Source organism: Oculina patagonica, chromosome 14 (genome assembly GCF_052425735.1).
Source record: "Oculina patagonica isolate OP01 chromosome 14, crgOcupat, whole genome shotgun sequence".
NCBI classification, from domain to species: domain Eukaryota; kingdom Metazoa; phylum Cnidaria; class Anthozoa; order Scleractinia; family Oculinidae; genus Oculina; species Oculina patagonica.
In genome coordinates this window covers 25,426,935-25,441,599 of record NC_135771.1, presented here as the reverse complement: position 1 = coordinate 25,441,599, position 14,665 = coordinate 25,426,935, and the positions used below count along the sequence as shown (strand labels likewise).

Here is a 14,665-nt window from a genome sequence, read left to right as displayed (position 1 = left end):
ACTACGACTTAAAGCCTGGTTTTCACTAGCGACGCAAGCATATTAAGTACTGAGCAAATTTATAGTGAAATTGAATACCAATTTTTCCCAGTTCGAAGCCGTCACGTAACTCTTCCTCTGGAAAATCGTTGTGTGACGGGCCCCAAACAACGGCTGTGAAGAAGAATAAACCAATTATGCTGAACGTTTTATCACATTGGCCGATCATAATCCTTTTCGAGTTTTGGTGCCCTTAATAAAATTTGACATTAAATATCACGGTTAAAGCTCCTTTAGAACGCTCACATTTTTGTTTAGAGGTAAGTCTATCTAACCTGTCACTGGTGGAAATGAGAGCATAATGGATCCGTGGTGTATGGTACACGATCAGTCCGCATGGAGATGGTAAACAGTTCGGAACCAATCACTGCACTTCTTGAACGTAATGGCGTCGAGCCTGGAACAAAAAAGTCACAGAGTTTATTAACATCCAGTTACAGTAATATTACATGACATTACTTGACGATAATTGGTATTTTCACACAGGGTTCAAAAGCAAAGATGAAATGAGTGATGCAGGGGAATTCAAAAACTCCCATAAACGGCGCTAAGATATGGCCCCTACAAGATATGGCCCCTACAAGACAATCACTACGACTTTAAAGCCTGGTTTTCACTAGCGACGCAAGCACAAGCGCGAGCATATTAAGTAGTTTATTTTAAGTAAAACATATGTTTGCTAATTTCAAATGCTCAGACACGGGGGAATCTAGAACAAGTGTTTAAGACAGGGCGAGACGTCGTAAATTTCCTTGTGGTTATGTGGTGTTTCGTTTTCACACAGCATAACGCAAACGCATGCAAAGAAAAGGAAAACATTAATTCTGATCCTTGTGCTTGCGCGTGTGCTTATGATTGCGTCGAGGCCGCTTTCACGGTAAAATAAGAGCTGGTAAATGTTTGCGCTTGTGCTTGAGTCGCTAGTGAAAATCAGGCTTAATCTTCCATACGCCCCAAGGGATGCTCCACTGAGCGACCTCTAACCAGCCTCGATTTGCTCTCGAATCAGACTGGCTGGTTAATCAAACACAAGAGGAAACGATAAAAAATCTGGTTTCTCTCGAAGTTGTCATTCTTAGTGTGGACGGGAGAAGAAGGCGGGATGCGGGATATTGGAGGTGGCGGGAACCAAGAGAAATTGGGAAAATTTTGCAACATTGTATAGGATTTTAAAATAGAAATTACACAAAAAGGCAGGAGCCGTAAAGCCTGGTTTTCACTAGCGACGCAACCCGACGCAAGCACAAGCGCAAGGATAACAGCTCTTACTTCTCCATGGAAACGACTTCGACTCAAGCAACAGCACAAGCACATTGCATTTGGATGCACAAGAGTCAAAATTTGTCCTTTTTGCGTTATCGCGCTTGTGCTTGCGTCGCTAGTGAAAACTAGGCTTAAAGGAAGGGGCGTAAACCGAGAATAAAGCGAGAGAAAACGGTAAGTCCAGCTGCCCCCAACTCCCACCAGAAGAGTTGGCATACATGCGCCCTTGTAAGACAAATGGCACCGCACTTGCCGTTTTTTTGATCTTTTGAAATTAGTGTTGCACCATTGTTGATCTCAGAGCCTTCGTATTTTGGCCATGCCAGGCCCCAGTAAACATGCGTGAAAAGGCTTAAAAATGAGAATCCATGAGTCATTTGATTTCTAAGAGTTCAGTTGACCGGCTTTAAAACTCTACGAAAACATCAACATAAAATAATCTTCCGCGTTTGAAATTAACATAAGAAAAAATAAATTTAGGTCTCACAAAGGGGATAAAAGCTCATTTCGAAGTAATGGACTACAAAATGTCTCCACGACAGAGAAAACTGAAAAAGTGGTTGCACGAAAAATAACAAAAAACGGCCAGCTGTATGAGAAAAAATTGCGGACATATCGAAGTGTTACGAAAAGGAACGAAGAGTAACATTTTTCAATTGCATTTTTTCCACCGTCGCAAACTCTGTTGAGCCACAAATGAACGATTTACAGCAAAATTTTCTTGTGGTGCAGATAATAACCAATTATCACTCATACACACTTTATCACGCGTATTTTGAATTGTAATGAAAGGAATGTAAATTGAATAGATGCAAGAAAACGATACTTGATTATTTTTTTTGGTAAAATTTTTAGTTGGTACTGCGTGGCGAAATGGAGATCATTACCGCCTCACAATCCAAGAATATTAAGGTTCGAATCCAGTGTGGGACCTTTTTTTTCTTTATTTTTTTTTTCCTTTTTGGGTGCGCCTATTGGCTGTACGTATACACTTTTTGTCTCGTGTTACGTCGCGGTCACGTCGTGAACGACGTGACCGTGACGTAACACGAGATTATCCGAGGGAACTTGGTAGCTCAGGATAGTGCTTTGTGTAAGACCTCTCGTAAGGTAACGAAGTGATAAAGTAGCAAGGAAACAAGGTAAGAAATAGGCATATTTACATAGATACATTTTGCTGATAAGATGCATCGGGATGCTGTTCTTCGTATTGCGCGTTTTCTCTTGTCGAGTTTTAAACGTGCTTATTTACACGTGTGAGACATGGTGTAAATGTTTGGATTGCTAAGGTATGTGAATAATGTAATATATTACATGAAGTATCATCTTTAGTAATACCGCCAAATCTGATAAGGAGATTTTATCTCACATATGTTGCTTAAATAGGTAGTTTTTTACATGGAAAATGAATTTATCTTTACGGTAGGTTTGTGTTTTGATATTATATTTGCGGTGGGTATTGTTAAAGTATGCGGCTGGCAGAAAAGCTGTTGTTAAATTTCTGTTTGCGTTACAAGAAAGCCATTTTGGTGCGTGTTAGGGTCGAGGGTTGTTGAAGTCAGAGCAGTTTTCAGATATGTCAAATGATGTGTCAAAAGGAGAATATTAAGTGAAGTTACCACGCAAACAAAAATATTGATGTGGTATCTCATCTTCGGCTTTGTTCGTTTCTTTAAACTTTATTCAGTAAAGAATAGGAAGGGCGTATTACGAATAGTGTAGAAACAGAATAAAAGGATTAAGGGAAGTGCGATTATCGTTATCTGAGAAACAGGAAATTAATTTGCTTTGCTTTGTTAATTGTATACGCTTTCCAGAACGTGATATGATATTTTGAAGACACTAAGGTCACAAAGTCAAATTCATAATTCCTTTTTGTTTGTTTTTCTTAGGGCCGGGTCGCACTAAAAAATTTTTTGGAAGAATTTGTTTACTTTGCGGTGAAAATCTATCAACACGCGAGATTTTTAAGTGCGACCTCCACTTAAAAAAAAAAGGCGAACCGATTTTCCAAAATTTTGTCTTTAATAACAAAGGAAGCCGTCTCCAGTGATAACAGAACCTGTCAGGGAAATGACATTGAAGGTCATGACACAAAGCGCGGGAACTTCGCTAGAACACTCGATCATGGATGGAGGTGGCTTTTTTCTCAGTTCAACACCATTTTATCCGGTTACTTTTTTGATCAGCAGCAGCAGCAGCAACAGCAGTTTGGCCCTTTTATGAATGAACTGCATTCGCAGTTAAACGTGGGTGAAGGCAGTCAAAGCAGGCCAGGGAGCGCATCGAGCGATATAACGAGCTCCCCGACGAGTCCCGTTGCTGTTGCAAGTACAGCATCTTCTCCCGAATCCGGACCGGTAAAGAGAACTTACGACAAATGGGTCCGACGATGATCAGAAAATGCTAATTCGTCTTTGGGCTGATAATTTCGATCGCCTGAAGAGCAGAGAAGCACGAAAGGTCTGGGATGAAATAAGGCGAGCACTAAACTCGAAATTTGGCACGAAGAGGACCAGGGATAAAGTCTTTTAAGCGTCAAGCAATCAAATTCATTTCCGGTTGTCACTTGCGAAGCCGGACCAAGATATATTAAGTGTAATACACAATACATCTTGCAACAGTATCAACAAAATGCAAGTAATCAACGTTTTCACGGAACATATATCTTGTCCTTCCACGGCGTAAATTTCGAGAGTTTAAAGCGTATTTTACAAATAGACTTGAGCAAAAACAAACTAAACTAGCAAAACATGTGGCAAAGAAGTGTGAAACAAACAGGAAACCACGCAGCGCAGACTATTTATGCAATGACCTCTAGACATTTCCTTGGCCACAATCTTACGGCTCTATTTAATACATAATGCCTCCAGATAAAACAGATCCCCATTAGAAAGAAGTGAGAAGCAAATTACGTCGAAAAACCTTCTCAGGAAACTAATTTGCTTTGCTTTTCACCACTTCGGCTTTAGATTTCAAGTGTAGTGTCAGGTGACGTTCTTGCTAAACAAAGACTGAATGTTCGGGCAACATCTGTCGAAGATACTGTGTAGTGGGTAGTCGGGGGGTAGTGTACAATCGGGTCGAGGGTTGTTGGCGCCAGAGCACTTTTCAGATACATGTATGTCAAATGATGTGTCAAAAGGAGAATATTAAGTGAAGTTATCACGCAAACAGAAAAATTGAAGTGGTATCTCATTTTGCGTTTTGGTAGGTTGAAACTTCATTCAGGCCATAATAGGAAAGCAGTATATTGAATACGCGGTAGATACAGAATAAAACCATTAAGGGAAGTGCGAATATCGTTATCTGCGAAACGGGAAACAAATTTGCTTTGTTCAGTGTACTTATGTCTTACTAATTAGGTACCTGTATCAACAAGTTGCGCTGGAAGTTCTAAAAAGCGTATTGAGAATTAATAATTTAATCAAGGTTATTATATGTGACTGAGGGCTTTTCATGCACAGTTCTAGTTTATTTTCACTGAGAATAATTTTAGTTGCAAGGTGAGTGAACGGTAGGGTAACATGTTTGTGCAGAGGTGTATATAGAACACTTCTTTTACATATTGGAAGCCCATCTATTAAACAAGTTAAAGTTACCTTAGTTATCTGTACAAAACTTTGCTGTACAACAGTGATATATCTATCTATATAATTATAAAGTGTATTGTTGAGTTATGCTGTTTTACAAACGACTCTGTTAGAACTAATGGTTAGTCCTGTGGAGAGATAAAAACATTTAAAGTGCGGGCTGGAAAATTCCAGTAACAGCAACGTTTTTCATGAACTACACGTGTATATTTGATGAAAATTTCAACTGCAAGCTCTAAGAAGCAGCTTAGCTATTTTATATTTTTTTTTCTGTCGATCATTTAACTTAAGAACTATTTGCTGTTCAACTCATGGAATTCTTGCCTGCATTTTATATAGCGATTGGGTACCTGGTTCTCAGTTTGCAGCGTAAATGTTGAACAGTTCTGTCTGGATTTCTTTTAACGATTCAATATCACAGCAGAAGTTCTGTAAACCACAATCAGGCAAAATATTTTTCAATCTTAAAAAAACTTTGTTCATAGACTAGCAAAGACTTAATTTCTTTTTTCAACTCAAGTCGCCATCTTTCAGTTTATGAAAAAGAGCATTTTGTTTTGTGTGCTTGTGGTATGGTCTCTGTTACACTAGCAACGTAACGTTAAGTATTCTGTGCTCGTCTGCTCCAAGCTTAACATCATTGCGAAGATTTTGTTGAGTTTTTGGAAGGACAGTTGGACAGGTTTGACTATTTGAGTAGAATGTGAAGAAAGGGCACATGGTGCGATGCTGGTATAGCACAAGCTGTTGCAAATGCTTGAGAATGAAATTTGAGAATTAATATTGTAGAATCCGGAGATGGTTTTTCTGAGCTTATATGATTGTTAGCAACGGGTGCTACTTTACTGATCTGTAACACGAGACAGCCCAACGGGCACTTTGATTTTTATTTTATAACAATCTAGTTTATAAGAATATCGAGGCTGAAATTTGCGAATTTTTAAAAAATATTTAAAGAATAAACCCGAGGCTGTGATTTTGAAAAGAATATAGTTTTTAGTTGAAACATAATCAGGTATTTTCATTTCCGTCACTTTATTCCTGCGAGGAATGCTTTGTTTAAAGCCAAAACGGCCAAGCTGCAGCGAAAAGCAATGGTACATGTGCACAATATAACATGATACAGATCTAGTGGGAGGGGATAGGGGGGTCTAAACCTCCCGACTCTGGTACCTGAGTGCAGACATGCGTGTTTTTTTCTTTATCAATCTATACCGAAAACTATTCTCTTGGCGAGCTCACTAAGCTATTATCACTATTATCTGTACTTTTTATAGGCTATTGTTAAATAATCTTCGAATTATTTAAATCATATTTGTTAACATCCACGTAATTAAGATCAGCATGATAATTCTTATCCGTTTTTGCCGCGAAAGTAATATATTTTTGACCTGAAAGTGAGACTTAGCAGAATCTTGACGATCTGAACACGACTCAACGAGAGTACCTGCGTCAACAAAACGCCACTGTTGCGGTGCGTACAAAACATTGTTTCGGAAGAATCGTCACGTAGGATATACCAGGAATCGCTCCGAGAACAAATGGACATATCACAGCCACTGTTTTAACAAGTATATAAACCATTTTAGCTAATATATAAAATCGCTTTTTATCAAGCCTGTATCGCACAAAAATAAAAAATATCTTAAATCAAATAAAACCCCCCCCCCCCCCCCCCCCCCTTTATGTGGTGGTTCCCATCTCTGTCCCATATCTATTGCGAAATATAACAAAATGACATTGTTGTACAATTTTACCCATTTTCTCCTGCTTCCCGTCCCCTCTTCTCCTATATCCTCCCCCCTTTTACTCCCTGGCTCCCATCCCCAGTCCACCTCCACCATCCAGGCTGGAACCATAATTGATCATAAAAGGATTGTGTGCCTCTGAGGATATCCCTACCCACCCCATCCCAAGAAAGCTCTTTGGAGATTCTGAAGGAGAGGAAGCTGCTACATGTAAACCGGAATTTTTCAAGGGTGGGGGGGGGGGGGGTAGTAGTTCAAATCAAAAAAATCTGGATTATGTATATTTTCTGGTAACATATGCAGCATTAACAATCTTTAACTCAAGATGAGAACTTACCTCCTTCCTTAATCCTTAAGAGACAGGACATTTGAAAATGATGGTGAGAGATGTTTTGTTCAGCCATTGTCCCTGAAGAGGAAAAAAAGATAAAATTGACCACATCAGACAATATTACTGCCACAACATAAGAGGCATAAGTTTGCAAAATAGTGAAGTGTGCGAGTGACGTCATGACTCAGGCAAGACTCAGAGGGACTCAAGGCACAGTTTTTGTTTCAAAAAAGCGTTTTAGAAACATGGGCCGATTCAGAAACTGGATGGCCTAACATGCTGGACTCCGGATCAAGCGGTCTTGGTTCAAGTCCTGGCTGAGTCATTTGTGTTTTGTTCTTGGGCAAGACACCTCACTCTCATAGTGCTTGTCTTCACCAAGGTGTATAAATAGGTACCTATGAATTACAGTGGAACCCCAATATAACGATCTTAGATATAACGATATTCCCGATATAACGATGAATATGTTATGTCCTGGCAATAGTAAAATGTATGGGACGGAACCCCGATATAACGATTCCTCGATATAACAATATAATTTTACTGCCCCCTTTGCATATCGTTGTATCGGGGTTCCACTGTATAATGCTGGGGGTAATCCTAGGATGGACTAGCTTTACATCCAAGTGGAAGTAAAAATATTCCTAATATTTAATGCTACAGAAACTAGGATAAGCTCTGGTGTCATAAGCCGCTTGACTCAATGCAGACTTTGCCTTTTACCTTAAGACTGGAGTAGGTTGAGTTTAAGGTTTTGTGAAACCATTCAACTGACAATTATTTTAATCGATTTGTTATGGAATAAAAGCATAGACACTGGAAGCTTATGTTTATGAGCGGCTAGATCTTGTAGTCCTGTTAATGTAAACAAAAACTCTCGTCTGTTTGTCTTGAAATACTGAATGATAATTCAGAAAGAAATTTTCTCAAAGATATTTCTTTTGTTTTTCCCAACAAAGATAGAAGGAGAAGCCACAAGCCAAGCGGCCCACACTGCCGGAGCTTATCCCGGTTTCCATAGCATTAAGCGGCTAGGAATATTACTACTCCCCCCTAAATGGGATGCTAGTCCATTGCAGGGTTCCCTCCCAGCATTATGTCGCCGGTACCCATTTATAACAGAACAGTAAGGTAACTTCTGCATCAAGCCCAAACTTATCCCGGTTTCTGTACCATAAAGTGACTAGGAGTATTTCTACTCACCCCTGGATGGGATGCTAGTCCATCGCGGGGTTACCCCCCACCATTAGTTTGCCGGTACCTATTTATACCCCTGGTTGGAGAGAGGTACTATAAGGATAAAGTGTCTTGCTGAAGAACACAACACAGTGACCTTGGCCAGGGCTCAAACATGGACTGGTTAATCCAGAGTCCAGTGCTTCATGTGAAACACCTATGCTGATTATAAACTGGAAGTTTAATATAAGAAATAGCTGATATCCAATTATCCTGTACCAATAATAGCCTTTATTGTGTATATTTAGAAAGAAAGCACGTGTTGTAACTAAGGTACGGTTGTTCGTGTTATGTATAGTACTGTAAGTTGTAATTTTTGGAGCAAATAATAATAATAATAATAAAAAATCTGAGTCTACAGATACCGTTTTCTCCCCCCGTAATACCTTGGAAGAACGGTATCTGTAGTCTCGTCACTGTCATCAGTGTCGTCATTACTGACGCTGTCACTGCGAGCTGGCTCACTGAGTATATATTAGTTTTCTACAACTTGTTATTTCTGATAAATAAATATCTTACCTAGACGGAAAACAACGTTCTTAAACTTATCATCACCCTCATTGTATGGGATGGTGTCATCGATGTTATCTGTTTTAGTGCAGACTGGTTCGTTGGAAGTGTCGGTAATGACTGCTTCAGACAGTGTAACTGTTGATTTTCCTATAAATGCAATAAAACAAAATAGATTTAAAATAAATAAATAAATAAAATAAACTGGAAGTAGATAAAGAGATTAAGAGCCTGATTATAATGAGCTGGGCTGGCTTGGTTTGCTGAAAAGACTTCCACACCAGCCTGGTTACACATTAGCTGAGCCAGCCCTCTGAGATGGACTAGATTTGGATGAACGATGAGTTAAATTTAGCACCAAGGATTTTGGCTTGAAGATTGAATACGCGATTCCCTCTATAGCGCGCGCCTGAAGGGAATCACGGTAGCTGCATTCATCAAACCATGCGCGAGACTCAGCAGCGTGAATCGTTGCCGAGTCTCGCGCATGGTTTGATGAATACAACTACCGTGATTCCCTTCAGGCGCGCGCTATAGAAGGAATTGGCCATTGGATGATGTTGATGACCCTTTTTCAGCAATTTGGTTTTTTCTTTTTCTACACCTAAATGTAGCTACATGTACATGGCCGTTACTCTGACACAACATTTTAAAATGGAAGTCAACATGGTGCTAGAGGGAACTCGCAATGTGTTAAACATTCAAAGAGGAGAGAAATTGAATTTTCCACTCTTGTCGCTATAGGTTTGATTTTTTTTTATAAATGGGAGTGCTTTACTACATGACGGTTCAATCTCTCGCAACGTGTTAAACATTCAAATATGAGAGAAATTGAATTTTCCACCCTTGGTACTATGGGTTTGATTAAATTTTTATAAAATCCTTTACTACACGAGGGTTCAATCTCTCGCAACAAGTTAAACATTCAAATATGAGTGAAATTGAATTTTCCACCCTTGTCGCTTTAGGTTTGATTAATTTTTTTATAAATGGCAGTTCTTTATTACATGACGGTTCAATATCTTTCATCATGTTAAACATTCAAATACGAGAGAAATTGAATAATTGAATTTTACACCCTTGTCGCTATAGGTTTGATTTATTTTTTATAAATGGGAGTGCTTTACTACTAACATGAGGGTTCAATCTCTAGCAACATATTAAACATTCAAATACGAGAGAAATTGAATTTTCCACCCTTGTCGCTATAGGTTTGATTAATTTTTTATAAAATCCTTTACTACATGACGGTTCAATCTCTCGCAACGTGTTTAACATTCAAATACGAGAGAAATTGACTTTTCCACCCTTGTCGCTAAAGGTGTTTCATTGATTTATTTTTTTTTATAAAGACAGTGCTTTACTACATGAGGATTCAATCTCTTGCAACAAGTTAAACATTCAAATACGAGAGAAATTGAATTTTCCACCCTTGTCGCTAAAGGTTTCATTGATTTATTTTTTTTATAAAGACAGTGCTTTACTACATGAGGGTTCATTCTCTTGCAACAAGTTAAACATTCAAATACGAGAGAAATTGAATTTTCCACCCTTGTCGCTATAGGTTTGATTTATTTTTTTATAAAGACAGTGCTTTACTACATGAGGATTCAATCTCTTGCAACAAGTTAAACATTTAAATACGAGAGAAATTGACTTTTCCACCCTTGTCGCTAAAGATTTCATTGATTTATTTTTTTTATAAAGACAGTGCTTTACTACATGAGGGTTCAATCTCTTGCAACATGTTAAACATTCAAATACGAGAGAAATTGAATTTTCCACCCTTGTCGCTATAGGTTTGATTTATTTTTTTTATAAATGGCAGTGCTTTACTACATGAGGGTTCAATCTCTTGCAACAAGTTAAACATTCAAATACGAGAGAAATTGAATTTTCCACCCTTGATTACTTGAAACTGTCAGAACAACTGTTACTTATAATAGTATTGTGCAAACTGCACAGGTATACATGTATCAATCATGACACATAATACCGTAGAATTCCGGTTATAAGCCCTGGGCTTATACAACTTCGTAAGGGTTTTTGGGTGGGCTTAAAAGCAGAGGGGCTTATATTCGGGAGGGCTTATAAGCGGAAGGAAAAAACGTTTTGAATCGAGCCTCAGGAGTGTTGATCGAAATACGTTTTTAAGTTAAAAACGCACAAAAAAGCAACATTTATCCCTGTTCAGTACTGTCATCCGGTAGAGGGGTGCTTATATCCGGGGGGGGGGGCTTATAACCAGATGTATTTTTTTGTTTCCAGGTTGATGGGCCTATAACCAGGGGGCTTATAACCAGGGGGCTTATAAGCGGAATTTTACGGTATATCAATAATGGGACCATGAAAAAATCCACTCACCAGGTGATCCATGTGAAGTCTTGTTTTAATCCTTCATGTGGTTTTGTCTGTCGTGGTCTGATGTTCTCTGCTACTCAGGAATAAACATCACTGTAGGTTCCTAGAGATAAAAGACACAGGCTTGAATCTACATTTTAAACTTTAGGAACTGCTTTAAGTTTTACCCAACTATGCTTCCCAGGGTACAAATATCTCACATTATTATTCAACAAATGCGCTGTCTACCCATACAAGTATGGTCATCTATGTTATCTGTCATCCGTACGTAACGGATATCCTGCGATATATGTAGGTTGCGAAGTCTGATTCATCTGACATGAGTCTTGTAAAGCACTGCACAATTACAGTTTTTCTATCTACCAATTGTGTTGTTGACGATTTGTTGAATAATAAAACAATAATTATTTATATTTTTTCCTGAACTAGGATATTTGACCAAAATTACTATTCAGTGATTTTAGTTGCACCTTTGCCTACCTAACATTAAGTAAAAAATATTAGCAAAATTCAATTTTTCACCCTTGTTGTGACACGTTTGATTAATAATTTTTATGAATGCAAGGGCACTCTTAACTGCATGATAAAGGATTGTGGCCACGGAATGAAATTTATTACCCATCAGTGCCGCTGGGTGAATGACTGACACTGGACAGGCAAATGATGTTTCAAAAACCTGGGCTGAAATAGAATAAAATAATTGGCTCTAAATCGTGAAGTGACCAGAACTTGGTTTTGCAATGACCTTCATTTTCAGACTCGCCTTCTTCCTAGTGTACTTGAAACTGTCGGAACTGACAACTGTAACTTATGTGTTTAGTGCAATAACTACACATGTATATCAATCATCATGACCATGAAAAAAATCCACTCACCAAGTGATTCATGAGAAGTCTGGTTTGAAATCCTTCCTGTCGTTTTGTCTGTCTTTGTCCGATGTCTTCCCCTAGTCAGGAATATACATGTAGGTGTTATTAGGGCGATCAGTGTTTGACATAACAAAAATTTGGTTTGTATCTGATCTTGAAATGATAATGATAATGAAAATGCATTTATATAGCGCATTTTCCATATTTATATGTACAAATGCGCCTTGCACATATGTAATTTAAGATACAATTGTAAAGGCCAGACCACAACACCGGGAGCTTCGTGCCCTACTCTTTGCGAATAGTGTGTGGGTTCTTTAACGTCCCCTGTTAGAAGACTGAAGATACAGGAGATGGGACCTACGGTTTATCGTCCTTATCCGAGAAGACTAGAATGTCTAACCACTTGCAGATGTAATTACAAAGGCAGCACATTCTCCTCAGTTATTTTTTTTGGTCTGGTCTGGGGTTCAAACCCACGACCTCCCGCACAGCAGTCCGGCGCTCAACCAACTGAGCTAACCGGTTGGCGGTTTAAAAAGGTTTTTTACCACCTTTTTAAACCGATTTTAAGATCAGATACAAACCAAATTTTTATCATACATGTAGGTTCCTAGAGATAAAAGACACAGGCTTGAATCTACATTATTTTGTAACTTTAATTTTAATTTTTGACACTGGTAAATGAACTGATTTTTTACATAACTCTGCTTCGTAGAGTACAAATATTCCTGAGCTTTGATTGGTTATTTGGTTATACATATAACAGGCAATGATGAGCTCATATACCATTGACCACAAAAATGTAGCTGATACACGTCAACAAAAACAGCTTGGGAGCTCAAATATTTCAATTCTTTGGGCATTTTTATAAAGCAATTATTCCACTCACACTTGTTGAATATGAGATCGTTATAGCCAACTCAGTGCTAATTAACGACTGATCACTAAAACACTGACAAAATCGCAAAATTTTGCGAAACTTAATACTCATGAAATTAAACATGCACGAAAATTATAGGTATATGAAAAAAAAATAAATTCACCCTGTCCATTTGAAGACTGGTTTAAATCCTTCATGTGGTTCTGTTTGTCTTGGTCTGTTCTCATTCTGGCTGTTGTCTTTTCTGGTCAGTAAGGAATATGCATTTCTAGAGATAAAAGACACAAACTTTTAACCATCTGGCTTTACTATGCATGTGTTGCCTCAAGAAACAACAGCTCTAAACTCCAATTGGAATGGAAATTCGAGGTCCACAGATTTGTCACAAGACTGCTTGAAAAATAAAAAAAAACTACTCTTATTATAGTTGATTTATTTCATTTATTCGCTTTATTGATTGGTTGATTTAAGCGCAGTAAGACTGCCAGGGTTTCATGTAAGGGTACATGCAGGTAACTGCAACCAGGGATGTAGCTAAGAAAACGCTAAGCCGGCTCATCAACAAGCCCAGTTGGCTTTTCTGGTCTTAGCAGCTCTAAATGTAAACTTTGATTTCATGTGAAAATACAATTTCAGCCGACTTAAGTTCTCAGTATTTCACTTGGTTAAATTAGCTGGCAGCACGCCCTTAGCGACATCCCTGTGCCACAGTAAACCCAGGCTGACCCCATGTGGGTAATGGAAATTCCCCAGAAACAGGCCTCGGACAATACCACAAATTAAACTGGTTAGTGCCAGAGCATTGGATACCAGCTTGCTCCCAAAAATGCTAATAAATGCTAAGGCCACACCATAATAACACCATGCCAACTACTGAGCAGCTTAGAGCTAACTCCTTGTTGTTAAGGTAAATATAAGGGGGTAAAGTGGCTGAGGATAGAGGGGGGGGGGGGTGTTGAGGGGAGAATGGATGAAGACATGCAAAATTAAAGACAATGCAGATATGTACATTTAACTTCAGAGTCTGGTAGAGCTTAGCAGTTTCCTTTTCTGGATAAACATGATCCATTTTGTTGCATTTATACCTGGGGGGGTGGGGGGTACTCCGGATTTCAAGTGACGAGGATGATCAAATGGTGGTAAAAATCAAGACCCAAAAAAATCCATAGGGCTTCTAATAAAACCCCCAAAAAACCCTAGACCAAAATAAGCCCACCAAAAAATCAACAGCAAAACATGTTTGTTTGTACTTTATTCGCAGAACTATGCAGCCAAGGCATTACCATGAATCTTTAGATTGCTTGCAATAGCCAAAAAATCCCTACTCAAATAATAATACAAAATTGTCCTACTCCCAAAAATCCCAGATACTAAACTTTCAAACCCAGAATACCCCCCCCCCCCCCCCCCTGGGCATTTATATACACGTGTGTTGAAGCTTACAGACATTCAGTGTAATATTAAAGCATGCATTTAGTTTATGTTTTCTTGCATAAGCACAAATTAACTTAACCAGAATATTTGTTTACTAAATTTAAACTATGTGAGCTTTATAAACACTGTTTTACTCACCAATAAAACCTGAGGGTTGGCTTTAGCTTCAAGCTTGTACTTCAGGCTGCACGATTCACCAACTATGACCAAGTTGAGCTGCACAAAACAGAAAGCCCTGTTTGCCGTTCTCTCTCTAAACTAAAACGTGCCAGAAGTTAAGATATTCCCAAAGAACTACATAAGACAGCAAAACTGTGTTCCGCAGTCAAAAAAATGGCTGCGAGGTCGGCTTTTAACAGAAGTTTTCGTTTGAAATGTCCGCCATGTTTGTTTGC

General features: G+C 38.6%; 1 long non-coding RNA gene across 6 annotated transcripts in view; it reads right to left on the bottom strand.

The window, feature by feature from the left end:
* LOC144637724 (uncharacterized) overlaps positions 1-14,665 on the bottom strand; it is a 16,865-nt gene extending 2,200 nt beyond the window's left edge. The window contains exons 1-7 of one of the 6 annotated variants that reach the window (XR_013567779.1): positions 14,409-14,665; positions 13,000-13,104; positions 11,960-12,030; positions 11,088-11,187; positions 8,733-8,873; positions 6,981-7,052; positions 315-436 (exon numbers count right to left, since the gene is read on the bottom strand). This is a non-coding gene — a long non-coding RNA (uncharacterized LOC144637724). Of the gene's footprint in view, positions 1-314; positions 437-6,561; positions 6,610-6,980; positions 7,053-8,732; positions 8,874-11,087; positions 11,188-11,959; positions 12,031-12,999; positions 13,105-14,408 lie in introns of those variants that run through there. The other 5 variants (XR_013567777.1, XR_013567781.1, XR_013567780.1 and 2 more) reach the window with 5 other exon arrangements.